We start from the raw sequence: 11714 nt of genomic DNA on the forward strand, positions 1-11714 counted from the left end.
TAGGCCTTCTTTATTCATTAGTAAAATTAAATCCTCCAGACAGATCTGCCCTGTCCATTTACAAAGCAACAAAAATGACTGTTGAGCCTCTGTGAAGCCCACTGAGCTCTTGGTCCCAGCAAATTTCTAAGCCCCTGATCCAGTGCTTAAAGTTAAGCATGTGCTTAAGATGTTTTGCTAACCATTGTACAGTACAGCAAAAGTCACTAGAGAGGAATGAACAATGGATTATTTCATTGAGAAACACCCTACAATCTACCATCCATAATATAGGTGAGTAAAATCCAGTTTTGTTTGATTGAAAACATTTACAAATTTTGTTATGGCCCCCCTTCAATGACACTGCTGATGGCAGATGAGCAAGACCTATTGGATTCAGCAAACATCATAAACCCATGATTTTGTCCTGTAATCACCTTATGTATAAAGCAGGGGTTGGCAACCGGCGGCACCCGGGCCAATTTCTACTGGCACGCTGCTGCCAGCTGGGGTCCCAGCCGCTGCCCTCGCTCAGCCCGCTGCCTGCCTGGGTGAACGGAACCTCCGGCCGGCAGCGGGCTGAGCCGGGCCGGCGGCTGGGACCCTGGCTGGTGGGAGCCGGCGGACGGAACTCCAGACTGGTGGCAGGCTGAACCGCTCAGCCCGCTGGGGGTCTGTCCGCTGGGTGCAGCGTATTAAATTTCTCCCCATAAGAATGTGCTACTTACAGAGCACCAGGACTGGCAGCCATAAGTAGTACACAGTAATACACTATACAGGGATAGGGAAACAGCTGGCCCACTTCCCGCCCCCTGACTGCCCCCCTCAGAATCCCTGACCCATCCAACCTTCCCCTTGCTCCTTGTCCTCCGACCATCCCCTCCCGGGATCCCTTGCCCCCTGACTGCCCCCCTCAGAACCCTCCACCCATCCAACCCCCCTGCTCATCTCCTGACCCCCCCACCCTATCCTTCCCCCCCCAACCCCCCCCCATCTCCCTGTCCCCTGACTGCCCCAACCCCTATCCACACCCCCGACCCCTACAGGCCCCCTGGGACTCCCATACCGATCCAACCACCCCTGTTCCCCATCCCCTTACCATGCCGCTCAGAGCATCAGGACTGGCAGCCGTAAGTAAGTAGCATATTCCTATAGGGAGCAATTTAATACACTACACCTGTCCCCGCTCAGCTGGCTGACAGTCTGGAGTTCTCAAAATATGTTCTCTCACCTCTCATCAAAAACTACACTACAATTAGCTTGAAAACTTAAAAACTTTGTATATTACAGTAATTGTTAAAAAAATGTATAAAGTTAATAAATACATAGGTTTAACGAAACAAAGTAGTTGTACTTATGTGCCTGTGCTAAATTTGTGTTTTCAGTGATTTACCTTCTAAAAAAAGTCTCACCCCCCCCCCAGAAAGGGCATCTTGCGCCCCCAGGGGATGCGTGCACCCCAGGTTAGAGCCACTGCACTAAACTGATAAGATCTCCATTTTAAATTTAATTTTAAATGAAGCTTCTTAAACATTTTAAAAACCTTGTTTACTTTACATACAACAATATCGAGAGAGACCTTCTAAAAACGTTAAAATGTATTACCGGCATGCGAAACCTTAAATTAGAGGGAATAAATGAAGACTCGGCACACCACTTCTGAAAGGTTGCCGACCTCTGGTATAAAGAACGGTGGTGGGAGTTGCAAGTCTGGGTCTCAAAGCCTGTGCTGAAGGAGCACCACCCCAATCACAGCAAGCATAGGAGAAAGTCCTTTCCTTCATCGGCAGTTTCTTAGAATAGCAAAGTCTGGTCCCTCAACTGGTCCCTCTTAGAATAGCAAAGTCTGGTCCCTCTTAGCCTAAGAGAGATACACCCAAGTAATCATCTATATGAGTGTAACAGTGAATGAAAACCAGCTCCATGGCAAACTGCTATCCGGGTACCATTTTGAGTGATATACGTTTTGCTGGTATAAGTGGTACTGTGCACAGTGCTATGATGGCGGGAGAGCTTCTCCCACCAGCAAAGCTACTGCCACTCGTTGGGGGTGGTTTAATTATGTTGACAGGAGAGTTCTTTCCCGTTGCCATTGATCAGCTACGCGAGAGATCGCAGCACAGCTGCATCGATACAGACTCGCCAGTGTAGACATAGCCTGACATGCCTGAAAAGTGCATAAACTTCAGTGGCCCAGGAACTGAGTTCCGGGTGTTTCAGATCATCATCCCATCCCATGACTCTTCATTCCTATCTCACTGCATTATTTTTTTCCCCCCAGGTCCAAGAGAACAAGGCAAAGGTCAGGTTACCATGGTTGCTTAACTTTTTCAAAGACTGCTAAATCACTGGCTTTTGAATGGTTACCACAGGACAATTGAATAGTGCTTCCATTTTCCAGTGTTTCAGTACTTTTATATATGTATTTACGCTCACAAAAAAAGCTATATCTAGAGTACATGTCTGTTTGTCCCTATAGCTTGGGAAGTTGGGAGACATAACTTTTGGATAGCCAGGCATTTGAATAAACAGACGTGCTTTTTTGAGCTGCAGTTTCACTGATATAGAAATATGGGGAATGAAGGGAGGAATGCTGATGTTTGCTTAATACTTTGCACTTTAATAAAGAGCTTGTCATGCCGCACTGCTGAAACAGGATTAGGTCTCAGTAACTGCGGATAACTGCTCTGAACTGCTATACAAGTACAAAGCTGTTGATTAGCACTAACAGACACTAAGAGGCTAATTGAGAATTTATTAGCGTGTGATTAACTAACACAGGGCTGCACAGGAACACACCGTGGATTTGGATAATAGGATTTTCAGATAAAGGGAATCTGGATAACTGGAATTTACTATACTTGCTAACTTTTGTGCTGTTGAATGCACTATTTTTGATTTTTCTGATCTAATTTTTGGAATTACACTCCCTATCTATGTCGCTTAAATAGGGCCTGTTTCCCTAGTAACTGAGCATCGTCACAATCATTTTAAGAATAGAATCATAGAAACGTAGGTCTTGAAGAGTCATGGACCATCACACCCCACGGAAGCAGGACCAAGTATACCTAGATTGTCCCTGATGGGTGTTTGTCTAACCTGTTCTTAAAAACCTCCAATGCTGGGGATTCCATAACCGCCCTGGGAGGCCTGTTCCAGAGCTTAGCTACGCTTATGGTTAGAAAGTTTTTCCTACTACCCAACCTAAATCTCCCTTGCACCATTGTAAACTGATTACATCTTCTCCTGCCTTCAGTGGGCAGCCCTAAACATATTTGAAGACTGTTATGAGGTTCCCTCCTCAGTCTTCTTTTTTCAAGACAAAACATGCCCAGTTTTCTAAACCTTTTATCATTGTTATTGCTCTCCACTGGACTTTCTTCAGTTTGTCTACTTCTTTGTGAAAGTGTGGCACCCAAAACTGGACAAGTACTCCAGCTGAGGCCTCACCAGGGCAGAGTAGAACAGAACAATTACCTCCAATGTCTCACATATGTCTCCTGTTAATACACCACAGAATATTAGATTTTTTTGCAACTACAGAACATAAAGTATTTATCACACATATATTACTGTATTTTATGTAATGTGTTTTAAAGTAATGTATTTGCCCTTGCAATCCTTGTGAGAGGTACGGAGAACCCTTTTACAGATGGGAGAACAGAGGCACAGAAAAAGTAAGCAACCAGCCCAAGCTCACAAAGTTTGTCCGTGGCAGAGTAAGGACTTGAACGCAGGTCTCTGGCTAGCGCCCTAGCAACTGGATCATCTTTCTTCTCCCTTACAGGTGTCGGGTTTCCTTGTCTTATGGAGGATCAATTATTGGAGCTGCTGTACAAAATCAGTTTTCATGTGGCTATTATGTTTGCCATCTATTGAAGGTACAATGCCTGAAATGACTATTATTTAAGCACCTTAAAAAATGTCTAGACAGCTATTATGAAAACAACAAAATGTCAAGACCAACAAAATTGTCTCCTTTGTGTGATATAGATCACAGAGTCTATACCACTCAAATATTTTAAACTATCATTTTTCCTCTCTTCTATGCCCAGAATAGTCTAACACTAGCAGAGACAGATGTTCACAGTTTGTAATCCTGCTACACATCCCTACAGCAGCTCTCTCTTCAGCAATATTAAAAATGAGAAAAGAAGGTAAGCATGACTATAAGTATCTACAGGCCAAAAACAATATAGAGGTTAAGCATAGAGACTATGGCCACCTGTGCAAGCCTAAGACTGCAGTAGCAACCTGGGAAATATTTCTGAGGGTGGTTCAAAGCCAGCAATGTTCCATCCCAGAGCTGGCTGGAAAATGAGAGTGTTGAGTTGAGTTTTCTGTGGAAAAATCAAAATCTGAAATAGTTCACATTTTTGGACAAACTATTTTGGCTGGAAAAGTATTTCAATTCTGAAATACTGCTGCAGTGCCTCATGGGAGTTGTAGTTTGAATGCCTCAAGTTCCTAGTCTTTACTATATGACAGACTCCCTGGTTGGACTACATCTCCCATGATGCACCAGGGTCTCCTCTCAATGAAGTGAGTAAATGCCTCATGGAAGTCATATGGCCAGCGTAGATCATGGGAGATGTTGTCCTGCTGATGAGTGCAATCCACAGAGGAGAAAGAGAGCATGAGACCAATGAACTACAACTCACATTAGTCACTGTGGCAGCATTTCAGAATTAAAATATTTTAGTTTTCAGACAAAATATTTCAGTTTTTGGCCAGATTTGTGCATTTAGGTTTTTGATGAAAAACTGAAATTTTCTACTGAACGTAGACACCCTTTTAAAAAAAATATTTTGCTGAAAACTCAATTTTCATCAAAAAACATTTTGACAGAAAAATTTTTACCAGTCCTATTCCAGTACCATTGAACCCACCAGAGAAACTCTGCCAAAGCTTATTGAGTCAGTCTTTGTGCACATGTTCCATATTCAGCCCCCACAAAGCCAGCAAGCTCTTCCTCATCAATGGGCATTTTGCCCAGCATTTGGCTCTAATTTTTCAAGCCTTGTCAAACAAGACACGTATTTACCCCTTTGCATTTGTGTGTGTGACATGATCATGAGGAGTTCCTTTTTTGCTACCTATAGAATTAATATGTTCAAAGTGATGCTTGATGGCATATATCAGTTCTCAGATCTGGAGTGTATTTTTTAGATAACACACAGCAATTGCTTCAAATCAAAGCAACAGCATTAATAAATATTGTAGCAGGAAACTTACAAAGGTTAAGTGATTTTTCTACAGTGTAATTCATTCTGCTAATTAGTTTGCTGCAGCAGACTCTCTTTGTGCAATTATTAGACATGTATTTTTAGTTTGCCTGTTTGTATAATTCTTGGCATTGCAAAATAAATGTCTTTGCAAAGTGTCCTAATAGATTAAGTGAGGCTATAATATTCTTCTAGAACTTGTTCATTACAATACGCACTGGCACAAAGTCCAGGGGGGGAGGAAGCCATTAAACAGTAAACAATAAGAAATACTATCATTCTCCGGATGGACCAGACTTTTCAATGTGCCTGTTGTTAAATGCTAACACACCATGTTAGAGGCTTGAGTGTTAGGGTGAAACTGGAAATGTAAAAGGAGGCATGCACCCTATCCTCAATACCATGGATGTGGTTGGATAAGATAAAAACAATCAGAATTTTCACTCTGAAGGACAGAATTCATCACCTGACAGCTGCAAACTGCACACTACTGAAAACTAATTTCTAAGCAATTTCTTTCCAGTGTTTCCATCCACAAGGCTGAAACCCTCCCCTGTGTGTTTTCAATGTAATCAACAGATATCTTTATGTAAGCAGTCACTCTATCTGCTTCATTCATATTTGATGGACTAGTCGGTACAACAGATACTTCTCTAGCCTCCCTCTAAGTGATAAGAAACCAGAGACAATGGTGTCGCAGATTCTTCTCAGTTAACATGGGAGGTGGCAGCTGCTATCTTAGGCTATTTACAGCACAATGTCTGATGGAGGGATAGGAAAATTAATTAGAGGTGTATTTAGTGGAAATTACCTTTACCATTCCTCATTTCATTACCAGGAATTTTTCCTGGCAGGACACAGAAGAGCATTTTAGCCAAGCGTGCTGAGTCCAGTCAAGTCGCTTCTGTATTTAGATTTTCAAGATGCTACAATGATTACAAAAGCAATATCCAGCAAGGAAGGTAAAACACAAAATAGCTGGAAATCCCCTTCACAGATATTCCATTCGCCATAAAGAATACAAGCTGTGAAATGTGCAGCTAATTGGCACAAATCTGCTCCCACTGAAGTCAATGGCAAAATTCCTATTGACTTCAATGGGTGTAGTATTGGACCCAACATTTGAAAAATTCCACTCATAAATCAATTGGCATTTTCTGTTTAATTAGGGTGATTGACAATTACGCTGCTAATGGTAAGTGCACTGCATGTTCTAAATACTCTGATACAGCGAGAGCTGAGGAATAAGGCCTTGCAACTCAGGACTAGGAATCTGGAACTCCTGACTACCAGCTAGGAAGTCCTCTGGACCTTGGACAAGTCCCTTCAACCAGTTAGCTGTAGTCAGTAAGCATATGAAAAGGCTAGGAAAGTGTTAAATATATATGTATAACACCCCTTTACAGTATTGCTGTTTATCAGCTTTGCATTCTATATTTTTAGATTCCAAAAATAGAGTAGTTAAATACAACAAATCCTGTCATAATATTCATAAACTGCAGAACGGATTTGATTTCAGATTGCCAAAATGAATGAAAAAAATATACTTCTGGCTTACTGAAAAAATACAAGCATGATCAAACCAGATGACAGGATCAAGGGATGACTTCAGGCATACTGGCAAGCAGAGCTAGAAAATGACGTCATGACTTATGGCCAGAAATTGAAACCACTTGCACAGAAGGCTAAAAGGGTTATAAGTGGACACTAAGTGTGCAACAGGTCAAGGTTGGAAAATGGAACTTCCTTTTATTAGGAAGAGATGAAGGGGAGTGGCTGACCTAATTGGCACAAACGATGTAGACCAAGCTACACTGGGGGGACGGATAGCTCAGTGGTTTGAGCATTGGCCTGCTAAACCCAGGGTTGCGAGTTCAATCCTTGAGGGGGCTGTTTAGGGATCTGGGCCAAAAATTGGGGATTGGTCCTGCTTTGAGCAGGGGGTTGGACTAGATCTCCTGAGGTCCCTTCCAACCCTGATATTCCATGATTCTATCTGGAGTGCAGAGAGGCTGCTCAGCTCCCCAGAAGAAAGAGTTAAGGGGAGAAGTTGGTGAGGGCCCTGGGGTGCCTCAGACAGGGCATGGTACGTGTGCTTGACTCGCCTGTGCAGTGCTGCTGCAGCACTGTTGCCAGCTCTCGCGATTTCTTTGAGAGTCATGGGATTTTGTCCAGTGCTGCAGCCAGTCTGGTGATGATGTGACTCCAGCCCCCTTGTGAATTTCAACCCTGCCAGGGGAAAAACCCCTTCCCATTGACTACTTTCTCTACTTACCAGCCTCCTGGGGAAGAGCAGCTAATCAGAACTGCTGCGGGAAGCAGGCAGAGCTCTCCTCCCCTCCCCCTGTGTTTTCTTTGGGAGCCAGCACCATTCTCACATGGGAGGATGGGAGAAGAGGGAGCAGAAAGAGCCTGGCAGCTCAGTGTGGCTCCACTCCCTCTTCCTACCCTGCACCCAGAGTGAGGGGGAAGCACCCCCCTCTTGCTCCCTCCCTCTCTTGAAGCACCTGGCCAGAACCTCAAAGCCCCTAGACTTAAGAAGCGAGAAAAGACCCCTGCTCTATTTCCTGCTAGGAATGAAGCTACACATACTGATAGGTATATGTAGGGATACATATCAAGAGAGATTCGATTAGACAGGATAGATGACCTTTTTACTATCCCAGGACTTACAGCCAAGAAGCATTTATATAGCCTATTACACATACAATGTACTTCCTGCCAACTATTGATCCATCAATTTTAAACTTATGTACTTCAGGATCCAGGAGCAAACTTTAAGGGGTTAATGTATTATGAAATTAAAGATAGTAGCTTAATTTGCAGCATCACTAGCCAGGGCACCTGCAGCAGAATTTCTAAGCTGGAGTTCTGAAATGAGAGTTGGAGAGAAAATTGCATTTTTCTCCAGGAAGGAGTCAAAGACATGCATGTGAAGGTCATTTTACTATTAAGCCAGAGCTCCAAGAACCATCAGGCAAACATAGAAAGTTCTGTTTCTTTCCAAATAATAGTTAGCTACTACATGGATATAAAACTTTTCTTCTCTTTTTAGCCAGCTGGTCCTTCCTTATCCCCAAGGGAGCACAGTCATTTCTTGGACATGTTTATAAATGCCACTGCTAGCTAGGAATGAGAAACAGCATTTGCTGGCTCTTGGGGTTATGCCATGAGGCCTCAGTAAGACCAAAACCAGCAGAGAGTCACAGAACAGGAACCATCAGTATAAATTAGGAATGGGCTGAAACCAAAATTCTAGACTTTGAGCTGTTCAAAATCCAGATCTACATCCAGCTTGTGCAGTTTGAACCCAGCTCTATCTCACCCACCAAAAAATTAACTAGCTTACAGCTAAGGTGAGAAGACTGCATTTCACTAGGAACTCATTTGTCAAGGAAATATTACCATCTAAAAGTGCCCTACAGCCTGTTTTGCGAGCCACACATAATACACATCCTTATTCCAATCCTACAGACCACTGCACGTATTCCCTTTGACTACAAACCTACACTTGCCCACAGCCCATACAGCTACTTTCTCTCCCTCCAATTAGTCCCAGAAATAGGGGTATTGTGGAGCAAAGGAGCCTTACCACAAAAGTTCCCTTGGAAATAAAGTGCTTCCTAAGCAGAGCTGCAAACTTCATGCACTGGTGAACTATAGGGATTCAGCCAAAGAATAAACCCTCACAGGTCCATGGGAGGTTGGGGGGGGGACAGTAGAGATCATACAGGGAGCGAGAGTGAGAGGCTGGCTGATGAGTTGTATTAATGAAGCCATGCTCAAGAAGTAGGGTAGGTAGGAGAACTTCAGTATTTCACTATGTGCTGAAGCTGGCCGTTTTGCTAAGTAATTCTCTATTGGTTTCCTTGGGTGTAAATAAAAGCAGCTATGACAGACCATGCGAATAACTTGGGTATTCTAAGTGTGATAGCTAGCCAGCCTGGGGCCAGAGCTACATGGAGTGAATGCTGGAGGGTTTACAGCCCGTTTGTCAGAAATGAGGCACTGTAGACTAGCAGCCTCACCTTTTCTTCATTTTCAATAGATAGTGATTTATAATAGCTGCCCACAAGTAAAAAGTGTACTGCTGGCCAGCGAGATTTCTAAATTCCCTGCTAATTCATTCTGTAAGCCCTCAGAGTGAGTATCATCAGTCTGGGGCTGATGTACATTGATTTCACTGGCAGAGACAGAACTGGGTGACAATACAAAGACCAAAATTGTGGACAATTTTGAAATTGTTTCCATTTCACAAGGGGAGAAAGACTCACGTTCCGCTTTCTCAAAAAACATTTGCAACTTTTTATTAATCTGAATTTTTATTGAAACCACAATGAAAAATATGTAATGAAAAAGGTCAGTAATCATTTTGATAAATGTGTCCATAAAAGTTTGAAAAATTTTGCAGAAAATATTTCAATAAAGTCAGAGTTCTGTGCAGAAAGTTTCATTTTTTGATTTAAAAAACAAAATTCATTTGGAAAGTTCTGACCTGCTCTACAAAGAGATTTAATCCCGGCCATCCCTGCACAACGCAAGGCAACCTAACTATGGAGTTGCTCTTGATGCCTTCATCATGTGGGTCAGCACTTCGCTGGTGTGTGCATGCATGCAAGTAAATTGGGGGTGAGGAGGGAAGGAAACTATATGGGAAACACAAATCCAACTCCCTCCTAGGCCCCTGTGGACACGTGCTGTCCACATGTGAACTGGGAGGGATTGAGTGAGGGTGGGATCATACCTTCCAAACTATCCAGCACAAATGGCCTGACATCATGGCACAGAGAATACACTGCACTTGTCACCAAGGCAGATGTAGCTGCCAGGCTGGTACACCCTGGCCGGGAGCCTCCACCCAGAATTCCTTCTAGGGACTCCAGGCCCAGTGAGGCTCTTCCACAGCCCTTCTAGAGAGCCCCAAGTGCATAAGCTAGCCCTAAGAGATTAGTATGTGTTCCTTATCTGAAACTATTGCTTAGCAACAGACTTTAACCAAGGCCACATTCTGTGCAACTGCCAGGCACACACATACGGTGAACATAAAGCACTAAAGTACAACTTTTCAAGCGATCACAGCACGAAGCATATATGTAGTAGTCAGGGAGTGGAAAGGTTATCCGTGGTGTATGTGCTTCATGGCTTCACGTCCCTTATAAATGATAGCGACCTGGTTGAATCAAAGCGTGTTTGCTAGTAGAAAAGGTATTTTTATATTCAAAGTGGTCTGCACACGGTAGAGACAAACAAGCAGCAAAGTCATAATACTAGGACAGTTTCTCAGCTGTCCAGGCATGCGGTTGGAGTGAAGAGTCCTGTGTGTGCATATAAGTCCTATGTACACAATACCCATTTTCTAATATCGATCTACGTGCTGTGTATGCATATGAAGAACCCTTACACACTTTAAAATCCACCTTAGTCAAGGCCCTGAATATCATTCAGATATCAGTCTATCTACCCAGCCATACTGGTTAGGATCCATGATCATATCAGACAACTGGTTTGTGTCTGACAGTCCAAGGTTATAATGAATATATTTCTTCCAGGAAGTCTTTTTTTGCCCCTTCAATCTGCTGAGCAATAAGTTACCACTATATATGCAACTCCCAATAAAAATATCCTATATGTCCACATACCAGGCCCAATTCTGAAAAAGCAATTCCTCTTCACAGGAGTAGTCTCATTGACCTCAACAGAATGGCTCACATGCTTACACATTTGCAGGACTGGAGCCATGATTTGTACATCGGATAGCTCAATAGATCTTTTAAAACAGAGAAAACATAGTTGATCATTTCCTTTATATACTTTGTAAAAGCTGTATGAAACAGGAGGAAGAGCCGTTGAACTTCACGTTATGTTTGGACCCATCAGAGAAATACCTGGCAGCTCTGCACTACAGAATTACGTTGACATAATTATGTCGCTCAGAGGTGTGAAAAATCCACACCTCTGAGCGACGTAGTTATAACCACCTAAGTGCCAGTGTAGACAGCACTACGTCGGCAGAAGCGCTTCTCCTGCTGTGACAGCTACCGCCTCTTGCGGAGGTGGATTAACTCCGCCAACAGGAGAGCTTGCTCCCACCTGCATAGAGTGTCTTCATTAAAGCTCTACAGCAGCACAGCTGCTTTGGTGCAGCTGCACCGAGGCAGTGTTTTAAGTGTAGACCTGCCCGTCATTTTACTGGCTGTAGCTCAGAGAGTCTCAGACTTCTTGTATTGGCAGTCCCTTTCACGAAGCAAGCCTCTGAGTGCAACCCCCCCACCACCCTGATCAATAAAACACACATTTTTATAGTGAACATTATTTTAAATGCTAAATTTATAACCCTATGGTTTAAAATGAATTTACCTTTTCTCACCACTTTTAAATTAAGACTAAAATGCATTTTATTGAATTGTTATAAAACCAGAAAACTCTTTTTAAAAAATAGTTCCTGTTTAGTATTGGGTGCGCAAAGAAACTTTGCCGGTATCATTTTTCACAGCGGACGTGGTGCTCCAT

This window comes from Lepidochelys olivacea, assembly GCF_965140295.1.
Source record: "Lepidochelys olivacea isolate rLepOli2 genome assembly, chromosome: 3".
Taxonomy (NCBI): domain Eukaryota; kingdom Metazoa; phylum Chordata; order Testudines; family Cheloniidae; genus Lepidochelys; species Lepidochelys olivacea.